Source organism: Gorilla gorilla, chromosome 12, assembly GCF_029281585.2.
Source record: "Gorilla gorilla gorilla isolate KB3781 chromosome 12, NHGRI_mGorGor1-v2.1_pri, whole genome shotgun sequence".
Classification (NCBI taxonomy): Eukaryota; Metazoa; Chordata; class Mammalia; order Primates; family Hominidae; genus Gorilla; species Gorilla gorilla.
This window is the reverse complement of record NC_073236.2, coordinates 106,453,139-106,473,278: the sequence shown is the minus strand read 5'-3', so window position 1 is coordinate 106,473,278 and position 20,140 is coordinate 106,453,139. Positions and strand designations below refer to the sequence as shown.

General features: G+C 38.7%; 1 protein-coding gene across 7 annotated transcripts in view; it reads left to right on the top strand.

Moving 5' to 3' along the window:
* Positions 1-20,140, top strand: part of RASGRP3 (RAS guanyl releasing protein 3) — a 159,451-nt gene that overhangs the window by 31,230 nt on the left and 108,081 nt on the right. For 5 of the 7 annotated variants that reach the window (XM_055378834.2, XM_055378831.2, XM_055378830.2 and 2 more), the window contains one exon: positions 10,940-11,063. The exons of the other annotated variants lie outside the window; for them this stretch is intronic. The gene's annotated coding sequence lies outside the window, so the exon portion shown is untranslated. The remainder of the gene's footprint in view (positions 1-10,939; positions 11,064-20,140) is intronic. 7 annotated transcript variants of the gene reach the window in all.

The window sequence follows — 20,140 nt, the reverse complement described above, 5'->3', positions numbered from 1 at the left end:
CCCTTTTCAAATTGCTGATTAATAATCCACCTACAATTTATTTGATGAATAATAGTTTAGAATACTTTTAATAAATAGGCCTTCAAGCAGAAATGGACAATTGTATAAAAGTTATATATAAAATTTAAATTTTGTATAAAATTAAGCAAAGATAAAAAAATTTTAATACAGGTTTTTTGTCTTGAACATTCATTTTTCAGAAAATGGAGAATCTTCTAGAACCACAAAAAACAGCACTGAATAGTTTCCAGTGATAGAAAGTGTTCATAGTAGTTATGTAGATTTAAATTATGATTTCCAAACATTCGTTCATTATGTTTTGAGTACCTTGAAAAATGTCACTGGGTTTGGAAATGGTAAGGTTGAAAGGAAATGGATTAAATCCAAGAACAGTTGATGTTGCCCACAAAAACTTGGAAAGCTACTAGGGACATTCCAAATTCTTTTAACATTCTTTGCCATTAAACAAGCACATTTGCTTAAATGATGCACCATATTTGCATCCGCTGCTGATAATAACCACATTTGTGTCTTGGAGTAACTTGATTAATGTTACCACAATGACTAACAGAGGAATACGGTTCTGGTGGATTATTGAAAAGGAAGAGCAGAAGGAAATGTGTGGCTGTTATTTCTTTTGCCCTATCCCTGTTTGAGATAGGGATGTTTAGAATCTGTCCCAAGAAGATAGCAAAGCTGGAAGCCAGAAAAGCAGAACCAGCTAGAACTGGCACAGGAGGCCATGACTCGGCTCAGGCTCAGTGTGGATCCCACTGGCCGTCTTCTTTCCTGGGAGAATTTAAGGGTTATTTTTTACTGATTAGAAAATTCCATGGAAACTGTTAGAAAGTATAATATGTTTGAATAGAAAGAGCATGATTTCTTAGCTGAACTTAAGTGGTTAAAAAAAAAAAGAGAGGGAAATGAAATTAATCTGAATAAATATGATAGATCTGAAGAAACAAACAAACCCTCAGCATTTATTTTCAGGACACTCCAGTGCTGCAAAGTCAGTTCTGAGTCCACTTTAGATCTTCCACAGAGTGGAATCTAAGGTGACTTAATTAATTGCCACGCCACATGGCTCTAATTACAGCAATGTTGCTTACAGCAATTCTGATTTCTGATCATGTTGAACTCATTTCCCTTAGAGTTTCAAAACAACGTTCACATTTGACACATTCACATGTTTACATTATGAGAATGAAAATGTTTTAACTGTATGTAAGGTTTAAGAAAGATAAAATTATGAGTTAGATGTATTATTTCAAGAATATATTTTTTCACTTGTAAAAGGCTCATTGCTGGTCATTGGTTTCCAGATGACCATAGATTTATAAATGTATTCGTGGGGCCAGGCGTGGTGGCTCACGCCTGTAATCCCAGCACTTTGGGAGACCGAGGCGGGTGGATCACCTGAGGTTGGGAGTTTGAGATCAGCCTGGCTAACAGGGTGAAACCCCATCTCTACTAAATATACAAAATTAGCTGGGCGTGGTGGCACATGCCTGTAATCCTTGCTACTTGGGAGGCTGAGGCAGAAGAATCGCTTGAACCCAGGAGGTGGAGGTTGCAGTGAGCCGGGATCACGCCACTGCCCTCCAGCCTGGGCAATGGAGTGAGACCCCATCGCCAAAAAAAAAAAAAAAAAAATCGTATTCATGAAATGCCAGGTATTTAAAATACAGTTCTTAGAAATTGCTTAATAGTTCTACAGTAGTTCTACAGATTGTTTTATGTATCTACAAGTTGCTGAGAACATTTTAAGTTAGAGTTAGCTAATTTTGAAAAAAATTATCAATTTTTTAGCTTTTTAATTAATTACATAGAAATGTATTGCCTTATTTCCAGAGTAGCTCCTACAATCACCATGTGTTTACAGTTTACATAATAGAGCCAACCCTGGCCTTCACATTTAAATACAAGTAAAATCAGGTTACTGAAGAGACCATATGAAGCAGCAAGAAATTTAGATGTCACCAAATACAATGTACAACTTGGGAGATGTGTTGAAGAGGGATGTGGGAGAAGCATGCCAAGGTCGTCTTCTTCTTCAGATTGGAAACTACACCCACCTGCCATCTGGCCTGATGCTGGGTGTGGTAGAGGGGTATTGCACGATGATTCTTGTGTATTTACAGGCACCTTAAATTCAGACAGCTGGCTTTTGGAGACTTTTCTCCTACTGTCTCATCCTGTATTACAGGTCTACAAGCAGCACCACACCATGAACACCTATTTATTAAGTTTTCTAACTTACAATATAATCTCTATCCTTGAAAAACTCAATGTTAAGTTGAAAAAAGGGAAGTATACAGGACACAAAGCATCCTATATGTGGAGCCAAATTAATGATGTAGATAATGAGTGCCACCTAAGGAAGACCTGATCCAGACGGGCTTCATGGAGGCCTGAGGCTGAGTTGGGTCTTGGTAAGCGGGAGGAGAGCTGATGGATGAGGGAGATGAGGACATCTAAGATAAGAATGGAGCTGTGAGCATGAGCAGAGACAGGAATGGCCTTCCTGCGCCCAAGGAATAGGGCTGTCAGATGAAATACAGGATGCCCAGTTCAATGTGAATTTCAGATAAACAACAAACACTTTTTTAGTCTAAGTGTGCCCTACTGCATGACTGTGTATGAGACTTAGTGCATGGGACCTACTTATACGAAAATAGTATTTGCTGTTTATCAGAAACTCACACTTAGCTGGGGGCCCTGTATTCTGATTTCCCAAATCTGGCAACTCTTCAAGGGAACTGAGAGTCAGCCAGCTTGACAGCAGCAGAGGGAATGAGCCTATGGAGCAGGAAAGAAGCGCCTGGAGGAGGCTGGGTTCAGAAGGTGGTGGGACTTTAATGGTGAACTAAGGAGTCAAGAATTTAAAGACACCTGGGGCCGATGAGAAGTTCTGAAAAGGGAAATGGCGTGCATAAGTTCTGCCGGTTGGAGGCAGAACTTGCTGGGGGAGAGATCAGGGCGCCGAGGCCTGGGTTCTGATGAAGACAGAGAGAAAGAAGCCCAATGGAGACACATCTGAGAACAAATTGACGCATTTTGCAAACTAATTGGGTATGGTTATAGGAGGAGAGAATGTGTTCAAGAGGATGTTATGTTTTATGGCTCCATTCAAAGAAATGGCCAAAGAGACAGCAGCAGGTCAGGGAGTTAGTGTGAGGGATGAGGATTTTGGTTTCAAACACAGGAAATTTGAGGGAATGATGGAATAGTCAGATAGAAATAGTAAGCGAACAGCTGAGAATGGAAAACAGCTTAGGAGGGAGGTGAGAACTGGAAATAAAAACGACAACATTTATTAAGCACTTACTCTATGTCAAGCCTTTTATCTCCATTATCTCCTTTTGCCTCTGCAACCATCTATCGGCAGGTTCCATTGCCAGCCACATTTTGTAGTTGAGAAAAGTGAGGTCAGAGAGATTAAGTAACATGTCCATGATCACATCATTAACGAGAGGCAGATGGAAAATTGAACCACCATGTGTAGGGGCCAAAGCCCTCACAACTGAGACTCATATACAGAATGTTGAGCCTCTGGCTCTAGATTCACTTTCTCCATCTGCAAAGAGCTAAGGGTGCCAGTTGCTCATGCTAGAACCCAGTTTTTAGCCAGGTTCCAGGTCTTCTATTGTTCGTAACTTTGATGGCCCTCGTAGAATTCTCCATCTTTTGGTTACTCTGTCTGAGAAAATGGAAATCATTTATACCCAGAGGTTTTCCTTATTTATTAACCTCCTGAATCGCTTTTCCCCTTAGTGGCTCATTTAAATTTTCCCTTGGTCATCTGGTGAAATAAAGATTATGATGAAGAATCTATAATCTCATATAGTTACTTTTTTTGTATGACATGTGTGGCTAAAACATACTTATTTTACAAAAATCCCGAATACAATACAATTTTATTAAATTTCATCTTGAGGTTGGACATTAGATCTCCAAACTTGTTTTTTTTTTTTTTTCTTCTTCAAGACAAGGTCCCCCTTTATCACCCAGGCTGGAATGCAGTGGCACAACCTCGGCTTGCTGCAGCCTCCACCTCCAGGGCTCAAGTGATCCTTGTGCCTCGGCCTCCCAAATAGCTAGGACTGCAGGAACACGCCACTGCACCCACTAATTTTTGTATTTTCTAGTAGAAACAGGGTTTCACCATGTTGCCAAGTTGGTCTTGAACTCCTGACCTCAAGTGATCCTCCTGCCTCGGCCTCCTGAAGTGCTGCGATTACAGGCGTGAGCCACGGCGCCCAGCCTCCAAACTTGTTCTTTAGGGTCTGCTATTTTGTATCCTTTGACCTATATGTCCCCATTTCCCTTTCCCCCCTCCTCCCACCCTTAGTGGCCACTGTTTCATTCTGTATCTCTGTGTTTTAGGGTTTAAACAATATTCCACATATAAATTAGATCGTGCAATTTTTAGAAAAAGGTTATGCTGAAGAGAAAAGACCAAAGGTGTCAACCTCCTCTCCTTGTCCCTGGCTGCTCTCTAGTGGCAATACCAGAAAACAACGCTCAGCCCAGAGACAGCAGAGCCAGGCACTAGAAGCAAGCTCCTTAGGAATCTCTAAATAGCAAATTCAAGAAGGCTAGTTGTGCTAGGAAATTCTGGAAGAAGACTCCATGGAATTACATACACCCTTACAGCTTGTTGGCCTGAAAGGCATTATGAATAGAACAGTTTTAGATTTATCTTAAACTTTCTAATCATTAAAAATACTTCACCTGTTTACCATTTTAGGCAGGCACATATGTTTGGCTACTAAACTTTCAATGCACATACGTGCCTTTTTATTAAGATTTCCTAGATCTTTGATTCTAAATATTTACTTCAAAATACACAATATATTTTTTAGTAAAAAGCAAAAAGTCTTATCTTTTAGGGATCTATTCTTAAAAACATCATAAATTCAGACAATAATGCATGTGTAAAAGACTGTATTCATAACAGATACATTTTGTAACTAACCTAAATATAAAGGGAATTATTAAATAACATTCCACAATATGAAATTTTATAGACATTAAATTACATTATAATATTTAATGACATTGGAAACTATTCATAGTAAATGTTAAGTGAACATTTACACTTACATTCAGTGAATGTAAGAAGTCTACAAAATTATATATATAGTGTGACCCCATTTGTTTAAAAAATATATATGTACATATGAAAAAAGAAGTAAGAGCTAAAAAGTCATACACCAACTGTTAACAATAGAAATTTCTTAGCCTGGCCAATATGGTGAAACTCCGTCTCTACTAAAAATACAAAACTTAGCCAGGCGTGATGGCATGTGCCTGTAGTCCCAGCTACTCAGGAGGCTAAGCCAGGAGAATTGCTTGAATCCAAGAGGCGGAGGTTGCAGTGAGCCAAGATCGCGCCGCTGCACTCCAGCCTGGGTGACAGAGCGAGACTACGTCTCGAAAAAAAATTTCTGGTTGGTGGGGTAATGGTGATTTTGATTTTCTACTTTGTCTCCAGGATAAATAAGCATGTACTACTTTGATAATCAGGAACAAAACCCAGTATGTTTTCAAAATGTACAGAGCTAAGTCTCTGTTCTGATTTCTTGCTGTCATGGCTGACAATATGTTCATGCTAATTCATTGCCATTGACGGCCTCTCCTCCAAGTAAAGGGCTATATCCTGTTTGTGACAGCATAATCCATTGTAATGGAAAAGATTATGATGCACTGGCCTGTTCTATGACTTCACTGCATTCATCAGCAACAGGAAACAAAGACATGCACTTTTTTCATAATTGTTTTAGTAATAATTGACAATTGGAGGAAATGAATGGCAGAAAACAATTATGGGCAGACAAGATGGTCAGTAAATCAAACTGGGAAATGCAGGGGAGCCCGTCTCAGCTTTATTCATGAAGCGATTTTAGAACATTACAAAGATATTATTGTTTTGTTCTCCTACAGAAATCACTATTGCTTTTTTTTTTTCTTTTTTACCAGCAGTTACACAATTCTTTGCTGGCAGCAATGACTTCCAATGTGTTTTTAATTCAGTAATCCGGTAATCCCACAACAGGGATTTGGTGCTGAACTTTTTATGTTTATTAATATTCAGGGTCAGTGTGAACGCCTCCCTGTGCACATAGCTAGTAAAATGCACAGCGATATTGCTGTGACTTTTCTTGCCTCTGAATAACTCCCTGTTGCCCAGACATAGAATCTTAAAAGTGTTTCTTTCTATTACATTTATAAATAGCAAATTCATGTTTCTATTTTTTAAATTGTCCCTAGTCTTCATTTTAATAGCAATGGGCAGGAGAATAAAACAACAAAAGCTCAAAACAAGTGAATTAATGATTCAATATCTAATTTCCATGCCATGAAATGGGCACATCCCTTAGATGAAAATGAGGGATGTGTTATCAATTAGGAAACAGTTAAGTAAGGCAGGTATTATGCTGTGGTAACATTTATTTATTTCTCTTAGCAGCCTGTGTTCATAGTTGTCTTGTTGGGTATTACTAGAATTCTTTGGATGGGGAAACTAAACATGTGTGGGCTGTTACATCACTCCAAGTCATACTCTTCTCTGGTTAGCCTGATGTGGAGTAAAATTCGGCAGCAGCTCTGACTTCCAGTTCCAGCAGTTTTACTTACTGCTCTTACTATTTATTATGGAACACCCTACAGCACAGTCCTGTAGAAATACATACCTGTAATCCCAACAATTTGGGTGGCAGAGGCTGGAAGATCACTTGAACCCCGGTGACCAGCCTGGGCAACATAGTGAGATCCTGTCTTTAAAAAAAAAAAAATAGCTGGGCATGGTGGTACGTGCTTATAGTCCTAGATATTCAGGAGGCTGAGTTGGCAACATTTTTTGAGCCCAGTTGTTCAAGTCTACAGTGAGCTATGATCACACCACTGCACTCCAGCCAGGGCAACAAAGTGAGACCCTGTCTCAAAAAAATTAAAAAAATAAAGTAAAATAAAAAATAAAATATAAATAAAATGTGAGCCACTAATGTGACCTACATAGTTCATTTTACATTTTCTAGTGACCACATTTAAAAAAATAAAAAGAAACAGACAAAATGAATTTTAATATCATAGTTTAAGGAGTGGGGGATAGTGCCTTACACCTGTAATCCCAGTGTTTTGGGAGGCAAAGGTGGGAGGATTGCTTGAGGTCAGGATTTCAAGAACAGCCTGGGCAGCATGGCAAGACCCTGTCTCTACAAAAAAAATTTTAAACATTAGCTGGGCATGGTGGTGCATGCCTGTAGTCCTAGCTACTCAGGGGACTGAGGTGAGAGGATTGCTTGAGCCCAGTAGTTCGAGGATGCAGTGAACTATGATTGCACCACTCACTGCACTCCAGCATGGGCAACAGCAAGACCCTTTCTAAAATAATAATAATAATATAGTTGACTTAACCAAATATATCCAAGATAACATTTCAACATGCACCCAATATAAAAAACCACTAATAAAAATTTTATATTCCCTTGTTGTAATAAGTCATTGAAACCCAGTGTGTATTTTATGCTTACTGCATGTCTCAACTCAGACTAGCCTCATTTCAAGTTGATAGCTTCAGGTGCCTAGTGGCTACTGTATAAGACAGTGCAAATCTAAACAGAAGAGCTACGGTGCCACCCACAGCTACATAAATAATGTGAAATTTAGACTATGAGATATTGCTACCTTTTCTGTACTCACAGTCATCTCCATTCTGAAACATTGAGCTGAACATTCTATATCAAGTAAAATTGAATAGTTGAATAGCAAGCCAAGGACTGGCAGTTTTGGAGATTTGGCTTATTAGAATGATTCAGCTCTTCACCTGGGCTGGGTAACTATGGATTCCTCAGTTGAGAATTAGGGCAATAGAAGTTTTTTTTTTTTTTAAACATTATCCAAATTTGAAATCTGGATGATATGCTTGTAAGACTTTATCATAATGTTTTCAAGTGAATTTAGGTATAGGAATAGATTCAATTACACAGCCTAAAATCGAGTTCCAAAAACCATTATATACATTATGCTCCTAATAGTGCCTACAACTTAGTACAAAGAAATAAATCTTTAGCAATGGAAACACACGCAAGTGCACATGCACACACGCACATACTTCCAACATTGTGACCACTTGCTGATGTCTTTTCTGCATTTTGCATTGTCTTATTTGAAGGATAGGAAGTATGCTATAATAATCTTCTATAACTACTATGCCTTGGGGACTCTCATGCCAGTCAGCTGGGGTGATAAAGATAGCTTCTGTGTGCTAAATACGGAGATACAAAAATAGAAGTGGTGGAAGTGGATAAAATCAGAAGACACTGTAGGTTCTTATGGCCCCACCAATGGCAGAGACCTGGAAACATAGGTCTCTGAAATCCTGGCAATGAGTTGCAGCCAACTGGAATGATCATATTTTTGGTTCTTGTCTTATTCCATGAGGGTTTGGTTATGAAACTAGAGTTTAACCAGTCAGAAAATTCTGAAATCAAAATAAAAGTTAAAGACATATATAAATAATGACCATTCATTGCATGATTTACAAATTGGTAATGGTCCAAAAGTTTGTTTTTAATAATTTTCTTGGCCCTCTGAATTCACTTTACATTTTCCCCATAGAAACAAAGTTATAAATAGTGACTGCATACTGCACCTAAAATGCCACGTATCTACAACGAAATTATTACAATGTATTTATAATATATTATTTATTCTAAATATGTATGCATTTGAAATTATTCAATGAAATCTATTAATGTATTATTTCTACATTAATACATTATATCGTATATTAATATGCTAATAATTATATCACATTAATATATTAATATGTTAATTAACCAAACAGAAAAAGTATATACTGGATCAACAAAACCACCTTGATTTCAAAGCAACAAACACTAGTAAAAAATCCAGGAAGTGCCAGGTGCTGTACTAGAGTCAGGGACAAGCATAAGAGATAAATCATATTTATCTTGTTTCTTAATATTGGAGGAAAAGCAAATTTACCAAAGAAAACTGAGGAAGTAGATGGAATTCTTTTTTTTAAAGGGGACTGCCTTATCTAAGTGACCCTTAGGTAGAGAGACCTTTTTTAGGCTTTTATGTCTAATTTTACTTTAAACTTTGTGCTTGCCTTTTCCTGAAGGACAAAGTACGACTAGCGCTGCTGTTAATGTGTAGCCATACTTTTTTGTTGGTTCCCAAATAGGGTAATTTTGTTCGTTTGTTTGTTTGTTTTGTTTTTGAGACGGAGTCTCGCTCTGTCACCCAGGCTGGAGTGCAGTGGTGCAATCTTGGCTCACTGCAAGCTCCGCCCCTTGGGTTCACGTTTCTCCTGCCTCAACCTCCCGAGTAGCTGGGACTACAGGCACCCGCCACCACGCCGGGCTAATTTGTTTGTATTTTTAGTGGAGATGGAGTTTCACCATGTTAGCCAGGATGGTCTCGATCTCCTGACCTCATGATCCACCCGCCTCGGCCTCCCAAAGTGCTGGGATTACAGGCGTGAGCCACCCACACCCGGCCCAAGTAGGGCAATTTTTTTTGGAAATTTTTTGGATTTTTTTTTTTTGGTTCCCAAATAGGGTGAGATTTTTGTGAAGTAACACTTGGCTAAGAAGTAGAAGAGAGGAAAGTGAAGAGAATGGTTAGAATTAAATATGCAGGCACATGAGAATTGTGCATGATTGTCCGGTTCTCCTGGGAGAAAGGGTGAGGAAGACTAGAGACTGAGCCTCAAGAAATGATCCTCAACAGCCTCTAGGATGGGGAAGAGGAAGGGAGGGAATGTGTCCAATTTCACATTCAAATTGCACATACAAATTTCCGAGTCAGTTAAAGAAAAATCTCTTGGTGAGTGCCATTAACTGTTGGATCCTGCAGAGACTACCATTAAAAAAAAATATCACTAGAAAATGAGGAAGGACTGGGCCGGGTGCGGTGGCTCACGCCTGTAATCCCAGCACTTTGGGAGGCCGAGGCGGGTGCATTACGAGGTCAGGAGATGGAAACCATCCTGGCTAACGCGGTGAAACCCCGTCTCTGCTAAAAATACAAAAAATTAGCCAGGTGTTGGTGGCGGGTGCCTGTAGTCACAGCTACTCGGGAGGCTGAGGCAGGAGAATGGCGTGAACCTACACTCCAGCCTGGGCGACAGAGCGAGACTCCGTCTCAAAAAAAAAAAAGAAAAAGACGGGGAAGCAGTGACCAAGTCAGGCATGAATGGGCCTTCAGGGAAGGTCAAGAAATCTGAGTTGAGTGGTTCCACTGGTTGATTTCACAAAACAGTGAGAATCAGGGACCTACAAATGAGTTGAGATTATGTATGTAGCCCAAGGAACAGGAGGAGGCTGGGCCAGGGAGACAGACTGTTCTGGAACACTCTCTTATTTCTTCTGCTGGGAAGTAAGGCTGTTTCTCTGGTAAAGACAAAGTATTTGCAAAACTTTTTTATCACACCAAACAGAAACTTTACAACTACAAAGACAAAGAGAAAACATAGGGTAGTTGTGCCACATGCTACTCAAAGAGGTGCCCCAACCTTGGAGTGTGCACATTTTTTTTTTTTTTTTTGAGACAGAGTTTCACTCGGTCACCCAGGATGGAGTGCAGTGGTCCGATCTTGGCTCACTGCAACCTTCGCCTCCTGAATTCAAGTCATTCTCCTGCCTCAGCCTCCTGAGTACCTGTGATTACAGGCGTGCACCACCATGCCTGGCTAATTTTTTGTATTAGTAGAGACGAGGTTTCACCATATTGGCCTTGAACTCCTGATATCAAGTGATTCGACCGCCTTGGCCTCCCAAAGTCCTGGGATTACAGGCGTGAGCCACCGCACCCGGCCCACGTCTGTGTTTTCTATCTGAAACTGTCTCCTCACCTTCAATGAATGCATCCTTCTTCAATGTCTTCTCTCAATTTCTTTTGTTTCTAGGATATTTTCTTTTAAAACATCCATATCTCTTCTTTGCCATGGAAACTACACCCAATCTACCTGAACCTGCGGCACCCCTCTGATGACCCATTTGGATTCTCTGATTTCACTGCCAAAATTCTCAGTGAGTATTCCATCACATACCACCTTTATTTTCTCAATTCTCTTTCAGATTTTAAACACAAAATCCGATCACATGTTTTCAACCCCACTGAAACTGTGATGTCAGAAACTTTGTAAATTATGAAGTGAACAACGTTTTTCTTCTTCCTCATTTGATGATGAAGCTGTCACCAGTCTTGAATGAATTTGCCCTCTTCAGAATATAACATTTATATACTGTAATACTATATAAATACTTTCTTATATATTTAATCCCATGTCTGGTGGTGTTTCTTTAATTTATTCAACTACTATTTGCCTCTGTGGTTAATTTTCCAAGAGTTTCTTCTCTCAACAACCTAATTATAAATTCCTTCATGTCTAGGCCTTATTTTGTGCTTTAAAAAAAATCTCTCTGTGGTACACTAATGTTCATAGCAGCATTATTTATAATAGCTGAAAGGCAGACACAACCAGACACAACCCACATGTCTATCAACAGATGAAGAGATAAACAAAATGTGGCATAGACATGCAATGGGAAATTATTCAGCCATAAAAAGGAATGAAGTTCTCATATATGCTAAAATATGAATGTACCTTGAAAACATCATGCTAAGTGAAATAATCCAGACACAAAAGAACAAATATTATATGATTCCACTTATGTGAAATATCTACAATATGCAGATCCATAGAAACAGAAAGTAGATTAGAGGTGGCTGGGGGTGGGGGGAAAGGGAGAATAGAGAGTTATTTCTTAATAGTTGTAAAGTTTCTGTTTGGTGTGATAAAAAAGTTTTGCAAATAGTGGTGATGATTGCACAACACTGTGAATGTAATTAATACCACTGAATAGTACACGTAAAAATGGTCAAAATAGCAAATTTATGTTATATATATTTTATTACAATTTAAAAATTAACTATATAATATAGCAAAACCAGTGAATTGTATGGTATGTGAATTATGTTTCAATAAACCTATTTTAAAGAAATCCCTCTGGGAACCAGATATAACCTTACATATAATAAATGTTTAAGTAATATTTTGTATCATTTGTTGTAATGAGATTCATTAGGACACAAATTTACATGTGGTAGAGATTAGACATGTTTTTCAAATTATGCATACCAGGTATAACATGATTACTCTCTGTTTGGGGCTTTAGGTAGGTTTAGACAAAAGCCAAGTGCTGTGCAAGTGTGATTGAGACCTTAAACAATGTCTTCATCATTTCTACCTCTCCCAGATTACCAGACATAAGATCAGGTGCATGACACATACCAACTTCCTAGTCTTAAATTTGGTGAATGAATGAATGAAAGTATTAACAAAGTATGCAGAGTTACCTTGCATATATATGCATATATGTTTTTTCTCAACCAACCTTTCATCATTGCAATTGAGACATTACTTTTTCATACATCTACTTTTAAGACATAATACATTATACTATGTAGATAGCATAGAATATTGTGCAGGAATCTAGAAAAAACCATGTTTGATGACATACAACAGAATATTTCATGACATTGGAATATTTAATAATATTTAGGCCGGGCGTGGTGGCTCATGCCTGTAATCCCAGCACTTTGGGAGGCCGAGGGGGGCAGACCATGAGGTCAGGAGATTGAGACCATTCTGGCCAACATGGTGAAACCTCATCTCTACTAAAAATACAAAAATTAGCTGGGCATGGTAGTGCTTGCCTGTAGTCCCACTGCTAGGGAGGCTGAGGCAGGAGAATTACTTGAACCTGAGAGGCAGAGGTTGCAGTGAGCCGAGATTACACCACTGCACTCCAGCCTGGTGATAGTATGAGACTCCGTCTCCAAAAAAAAAAAAGGAATATTTAATACAGTGAAAATATTTATGATATATAGCAAATACAAAATGCAAACTTTTGTATATTTGACCATTATGCATTTTAGTAAAGATAAGAAAGATATTTTATTACTTATTTCTGTGTAACAAATCTTCCAAAACTAAGTGCCTTTAAACAACTGTAATCATTTATTACCTCACATGATTTCTTTGGGCCAGAAATTCAGGAGAAGGTCAGATTAAGGAGTTTCATTTGTGAGGTTGCAGTCAGTTGTCACTTGGGACTAGAGTCTTCGGAAGACTCAATAGGGACTAGAGATTTATTTTTCTTATCGTTATTTCCAGCCCCCAAGCTTTATTAAGATATTGACAAACTAAAATTGTATATATTTATGATGTAAAAGATGATGTTTTGATATATGTATACATTACAAAAAGATCAAATCTGCTATTTAACATACTTATCACCTCATATACCAATCATTATTTTTGTGGTGAGAACATTTAAGACACATTCTCTTAGCAATTTTCAAGTATACAATACAATATTAACTGTAGTCACTATGCTGTACAAACAGAACTCATACATCTTGTCAAACTGAAATTTCGTACCCTTTGATCAAAACCGCCTCGTTCTCACCTCTTCCCAGCCCCTTGCAACCCTCATTCTACTCTCTGTTACTGAGTTCACCTTTTTTAGATTTCACAAAAAATGAGATCCTGCAGAACTTGTCTTTCTGTGTCTGGCTTATTTCACTTACCGTAATAGTCTCCAGGTTTATCCATGTTGTTGCAAATTACAGAATTTTCTTATTCTTTAAGGCTAAATAGCACTCCATTGTATATACCACATTTTCTTTATCCATTCAACTGTCAATGGATGCTTAGGCTGATTCCACATCTTGGCTATTATAAATAATGCCACAATGAACATGGAGTGTAGGTATCTCTTTGACATGCTGATTTCATTTTCTTTGGATAAATACTCAGAAGTGGGATTGCTGAAGTATATGATAGTTCTATTTTAAATGTTTTTTTCTTTTTTCTTTTCTTTCTTTTTCTTTTTCTTTCTTTCTTTTTTTTTTTTTTTTTTTTTTGAGACAGAGTCTTGCTCATTTGCCCAGGCTGGAGTGTAGTGGCACGATCTCGGCTCACTGCAAACTCCACCTCCCAGGTTCACAGCATTCTCCTGCCTCAGCCTTCTGAGTAGCTGGGACTACAGGCGCCTGCCACCACGCCTGGCTAATTTTGTTTCTGTATTTTTAGTAGAGACAGGGCTTCACCGTATTAGCCAGGATGGTCTCGATCTCCTGACCAGGATGGTCTCCAACTCCTGACCTCGTGATCTGCCCGCCTCAGCCTCCCAAAGTGCTGGGATTACAGGTGTGAGCCACCGTGCCCAGCTGAGCATTTTTTCATATACCTATTGGCCATTTGTATTTCTTCTTTTGAGAAATACCTCTTCAGGTCCTTTATCCGTTTTAAAATTTGAATTATTTGTTTTATTGCTATTGAGTTGCTTTGAGTTCCTTACATATTTTGGATATTGGTCCCTTATCAGATATAATACATAGTTTGCAAATATTTTCTGCCATCCCACAGGCTGTCTCTACATTCTGTTGATTATTTGCTGTGCAGAAGCATTTTTGTTTGACGCAATCTCAACTCTCTGTGTTTACTTTTGTTGCCTGTGCTTTTGGAGTCATATCTAAGAAATCATTGCCCAGATCAATGACAAGAAGATATTCCCCTATCTTTTCTTGTAGTAGTTTTATAGTTTTCAGGTGTTAAGTTTAAGTTTTTAATCTATTTTGAGTTTAAGTTTTAATCTATTTTAAGTTCATTTTTGTATGTAACATAAGGGTTTGATTTCATTTACTGCTGCTTTCAAAGTTTTTTCTTTGTCTTTTGAGAATTTGATTGTAATGTGTCTTGGTGAAGATCTCTATATTTAATCTGCTTGGGGCTATTTGGGCTTCATAGATCTGGATGCTCACTTGCCTCTCCAGATTTGGGAAGTTTCTTATCATTATTTCTTTACCTAAGCATTCTGCTCTTTTTCCTTTCTTTGCTACTTTTGTGAATCCTCTAATGTATATATTGGATTGCTTGATATTGTTTCATAAATCCTATAGGCTTTTTTCATTCTTACTTCTTCTTTGTTGTTGTTGTTGTTTCTCTGGCTGAATATTTCAAATGATCTGTCTTTGAGCTCACTGATTCTTTTTTCTGCTTGATTGAGGCTACTGTTGAAGCTCTCTATGGAATTTTCAGTTCCATCACTATGTTCTTTAGATACAGAATTTCTGCCTTGTTCTTTTTTATGGTTTCTATACCCTCATCGAATCCCCTATTTTGCTTTCATATTGTTTTCATGATTTGATTTAGTTATCTGTATTCTCTTATAGCTCACTGAGCTCTGTTAAGATGATTATTTTGAATTCTCTGACAGGCAGTTCATAGATCTCCATTTATTTAGGGTCAGTTACTTAATTTTGTTGTTTGGTGGTGGTGTTTCCCTTATTGTTCACTATCTATGTGGCTATATATTGATGTCTGTGCATATGAAGAAGTAAGCACTTGTTCTACCTTTTACATATTGGCTTTGGAAAGCTCTCACCAGTCAGTCTATCTAGAGATTCTGGGTGGGTTGTTTGGTGGAATCTGAGGGCAGGCTTGCTCCTGTATTCTCAGGCAAATTGCCTTGGTGCCTGAGTCAGCAGGCAGGAAGGCCTGGAGCTTGGATCTCCTGGGGTGGGCCTCGATTCTGGGTTCATGGGAGTGAATCTGGATCCTGTGTTTGCAGGGGCTGGCCTGAAGTCTAGGTTCATGGGGGCCAACCTGTCCATAAGATGGACCTTGAGCCTGAGTTCATAGAGGCCCACTTTGTTCTAGGATGGGCCTGGAGCCTGAGTCCACACAAGGGCTAGCCTGGTTACTGGGACTTGTCTAAAGCCTGTGTCTGCAGGGGTTGGCCTAGAGGTTGAGCTGCTGTGGCAGACATGCCTCTGGGTGTAGAGCCTAGTGCTGTTGTATTGGTGTGGTGCTTGAATGGAGCTGAAGCCTGATGCTATAGAGGCCTGCTTGCAGCCTGGGGCCATAGGGGCTGGCCCAGCATTAGGGTAGCCCTGGATGCCCTTATCCACAGGTGCTAGCCTAGAGCCTGGGATCATGAGGGCTGCTCTGGCACTGGATTTCACTGAACTAGGCCCGATGCTGTGGTCCATAGCAAAGTAGGGTGTTCAGTTCACTCTCCTTCCCCCACAGGGAAGGTATCTTTCTCTGTGCTGTGCACCCCTTGGGGGAGGGATGATATGAGTAATATGACACTCTTTCTCACCCTCTTCAATGTGCCTTTTCTTATTTCTGTACTGGGGTAGGCATGGCAGTATTTGGGCCCCAAGGGCCAGAGACATCAAAATGGATTAAGAATATTTTAAAAAGCAATGAGTGTATTATAAAGATTTTGAGCTTCCAGCTGAAGATGGGCTTAACACACACATTATCTACCTTTGTTTCCTTTTGAAACCCCGTTAAGATGAGATCAAAGGGTTTTTGATCTCAACTGGGATTCTTTAGTTCTTGAGAAGGTACATTCATGCATGGATAGTTGTTCAAATTGGTGTTTCTGTAAGGGGATATGTGCTGGAAAATACTATTCCACCATCTTGCTGAGGTCTGCTTTTGAGGTGGCTCACTTATATGGCTGGCATGTTGGTGCTGGCTGTTAGCTGAGACTTCAGTTCCTTTCTTCGTGGACTTCTCCATGGGGCTTATTGAATACCCTTATAAGGTGGCATCTGACTGGCTTCTTTCAGAGTGAGAGATTCAAGAAACCAAGATGAAAGATGCAAGGTTTTTTATGACCTTGCCTTGGAAGTCATACGTCATCACTTTTCATGTATCCTGTTGGTCACGCAGGGTCAGTCCTGATTCAGCATGAGCAAGGACTACATGAGGATATGTAAGGATCTTGGGAGGCCATCTGCAGATTATCACACGTATATGCCAAAATAATATTATAAAAGATGTAATTAAAATTGATCTTATTTTTCTCCTTTATACTTTTCTATACTTTAAAAGTTTTTTATGATAAACATTTATGATTTTTGAAATTACACACATACAAATCAATAAAAGTGGGGGTTTTTTTTGGCTTAAACAAGAGAAATTTATTTTTCACTATCCTGGAGGCTGAAGCTCAAAATCAAGGTGTCAGCAGGTTTGGTTTCTCTTGAAGTTGTCTCTGTGGATTGAGATGGCTGTGTTTTTCACAGTCATCTTCTTCTTTTAAGTAAAAGTTATTTTTTTAAAAGCCATACATAGTCCAGAGAGGAGTGAGTCAATTCTTGTTACTTTGATTTGACACTGATGTCAAGTTCAAGATCAAGGTGTCAGCAGGTTTGGTTTCTTTTTAAGTTGTCTCTGTGGATTGAGATGGCTGTATTTTCACTGTCTTCTTCTTCTACTTTTTAAGTAAAGTTATTTTTTAAAAAGCCATACATAGTCCAGAGAGGAGTGAGTCAATTTCTGTTACTTTGATATGACACATCAATGCATCTGTACTTTTCTCTGTTTGATGTAACCCTGTAACTAAGGAAAGGAGAATTTTTATGGGAGAAGGGATGGTTTTAAATATAGAGCATAAGACTGGAAAGATGTGACCAAGGTAGAGGGTCTGGGGTAGGCATGGCAGTAGGTAGGGCCAGTGACATCAAAATGGATTAAGAATATTATAAAAAGCAATGAGTGTATTATAAAGATTTTGAGCTTCCAGCTGAAGACGGGCTTAACACACACATTATCTACCTTTGTTTCCTTTTGAAACCCCATTAAGAAGAGATCAAAGGGTTTTTGCCCAAGTGGGAGATCACCCATCTCTCATCATAGCAGAAGGCTGGAAGTTTATTCTCTCAACAGGGTAAAATATAGGGTGTTTAGGCTGGGGGACCCTGGTCTCTGGACCAGGGCCACCTAAAGGCAGACATATTACACTTGAAACTGGAATATTAACTGAAAAGTTCTCCCTCAGAAAATATAACTGCTAATAGGTTGTAGGTTTTATACCTTGTATATTTGCCACAGAAAAAGGATTTTCTGGTTCTATGTCCTAAAAATTTGGGGAAGGGAGTCATTTGATTAGGGAATCATCCACCTCAATCACATGCTTATTCCTGGAATACTCAAATGTGGCCAAAAAAAGAGAGGGACTATGATTGGCTCAGTTTGAGTCACATGCTCATCTGGGCCAAGGTAGGGGGTGCATAAGGGGTGGTTGAATGTGGTGATGGAGGAGAGTGGGAATGTCAGGAAAACAGTGTCATAGATGTCAACTATAGCTTCTCACCCTCTTCTATAGGAGATGATGTCATGTAGGCAAAGATCCATGAAAGCTTAAAACAGTCTTATGAATGTAAGAAAAAAGTCCATTTTACCATATATTATGGTTTTTCAAAGAAGATTTTTCTATATTATTTCAATTCTTCTTAAGAAATTCATGAAACAAATATTGCCATTCTCATCTTGTTGCTTGATCATTGAGGTGAACTCATAGTAGTAATGTTCTGGACTCAGTTACTGTCCCTTGAGTGGATTAAGTCAGGGCTGGATAAGAAGCCACATCTTTTGATTCTTAGTCCTGTGCAATTTTTATTTTATCATCCCAGTGATCAGGATGGGATCACAAATTCGTAGATAACTGGGCTGGGAATGATATCTGGAGAGATGCTGCTTACAGGCAATGAACCTCATTAATGTCCATAGTTTCCTAGTATCTCACCCACAATTCCCTCAACATCAGTCCCAACACGTGTAAAATCGATGGAGACTGGGAAAGTGCTGCCAAATGCAGACCGCCCGAGGAGCCATGTGGCCTACTTTTGGAATAAGACTGAAGGATTAACTTCTGGGAAGGACTTTCCATCTGTTTTCCCGATAAGATTGATTAAAACCATCTAACCAAGTTTTGCAGACTGTATGAAAGAACCAATGAATTGTATCATCTGGCCTGGTTTAGTTCAAATTCCTTAAAGGAGTTCTAGCTCCACTATTCAGGAAAGGAATCTTCACCATGACACCTCCTGGGGGGAAGAGCAGCTAGGAGGTCCCAGAGGTTTGCCCCACCCTGCCCCGAGTGTCTCATTTTAGGTAGCAAGTGATACATCATTTTCAATAAACCAGCTGGATATCAGACAATTTCACGTGCATTTAATTTACCCTTTTGCTGAAATTATGGCATGGAAACATTATTTTTCTTTGCCAGTTCTCTTTGTCCCCTTTCCATTTCTCCCACCCTCTCCTCTTCCCACCAAAGTTACTTTCCTTTGTTATTTTTGGTATAAAGAACTTTCCTTCAATTAATTTCAAGGCTTCAGAAAAGCAGTTAAAAGAAGTTGAGTTGGGGAGAGGTATTTGATCCTCTTACTACACACATATAGCCCTACACCTGTGGAATTGAACTGAGTAAAAATGGATCTATCTTTTCGTTTGTTATTTAATGATAGTCTTTACATTTTAATGGTGAGTTTAGACCATCTACACTGTGATTATTGAGATATTAATGTTATTTTTAATTTTCGATTTATCATTCTTTCTTTCTTGACTTCTTTTGGATATTTCAAATTTTCTTTATTCCAATTTTTCCCCTCAATTGCTTACATAATCTATATCTTTTGTTTTAGTGGTGGTACTTGCAACTTTAAAATATATACTTGATTTAACAAAGTCTAATATTAATATATTCAGTCTTCTGAATAGCATAAAGACCTTAGGAACTTTAAATTCTGATCTCAGTCTTCCATCTTACTCCTGTTGAAAATTTTAGTTCCACTCTGTTTTAAACAAGTTTGTTAAGGTATAATTGACATATGATAATCCACACATATTTAAAGTACACAGTTTGAGGTCTTGACATATTTATATACCCATGAGATAATCACCACGATTTTTTAAAAATTCATTTTTCTAAAAATAATTAATCCAATTCACACACAGGCATAACTGGTTGCACGTTACCAAGGTCTGCTAGTTTTATATAAACTTGTTTTACTTAAAGAGTTCTGTAGCTTCTACACAAAAGTAACTATGATAATCACCATTCGTCAAAGTCTACTAGGCATTGTGCTAAGTGCTTTCTTTTTTTTTTTTTTTTTGAGATGGAGTCTGGCTCTGTCACCTAGGCTGAAGTGCAGTGGCCTATCTTAGCTCACTGCAGCCTCTGCCTCCCAGGTTTAAGCGATTCTTGTGCCTCAGCCTCCCAAGTAGCTAAGATTA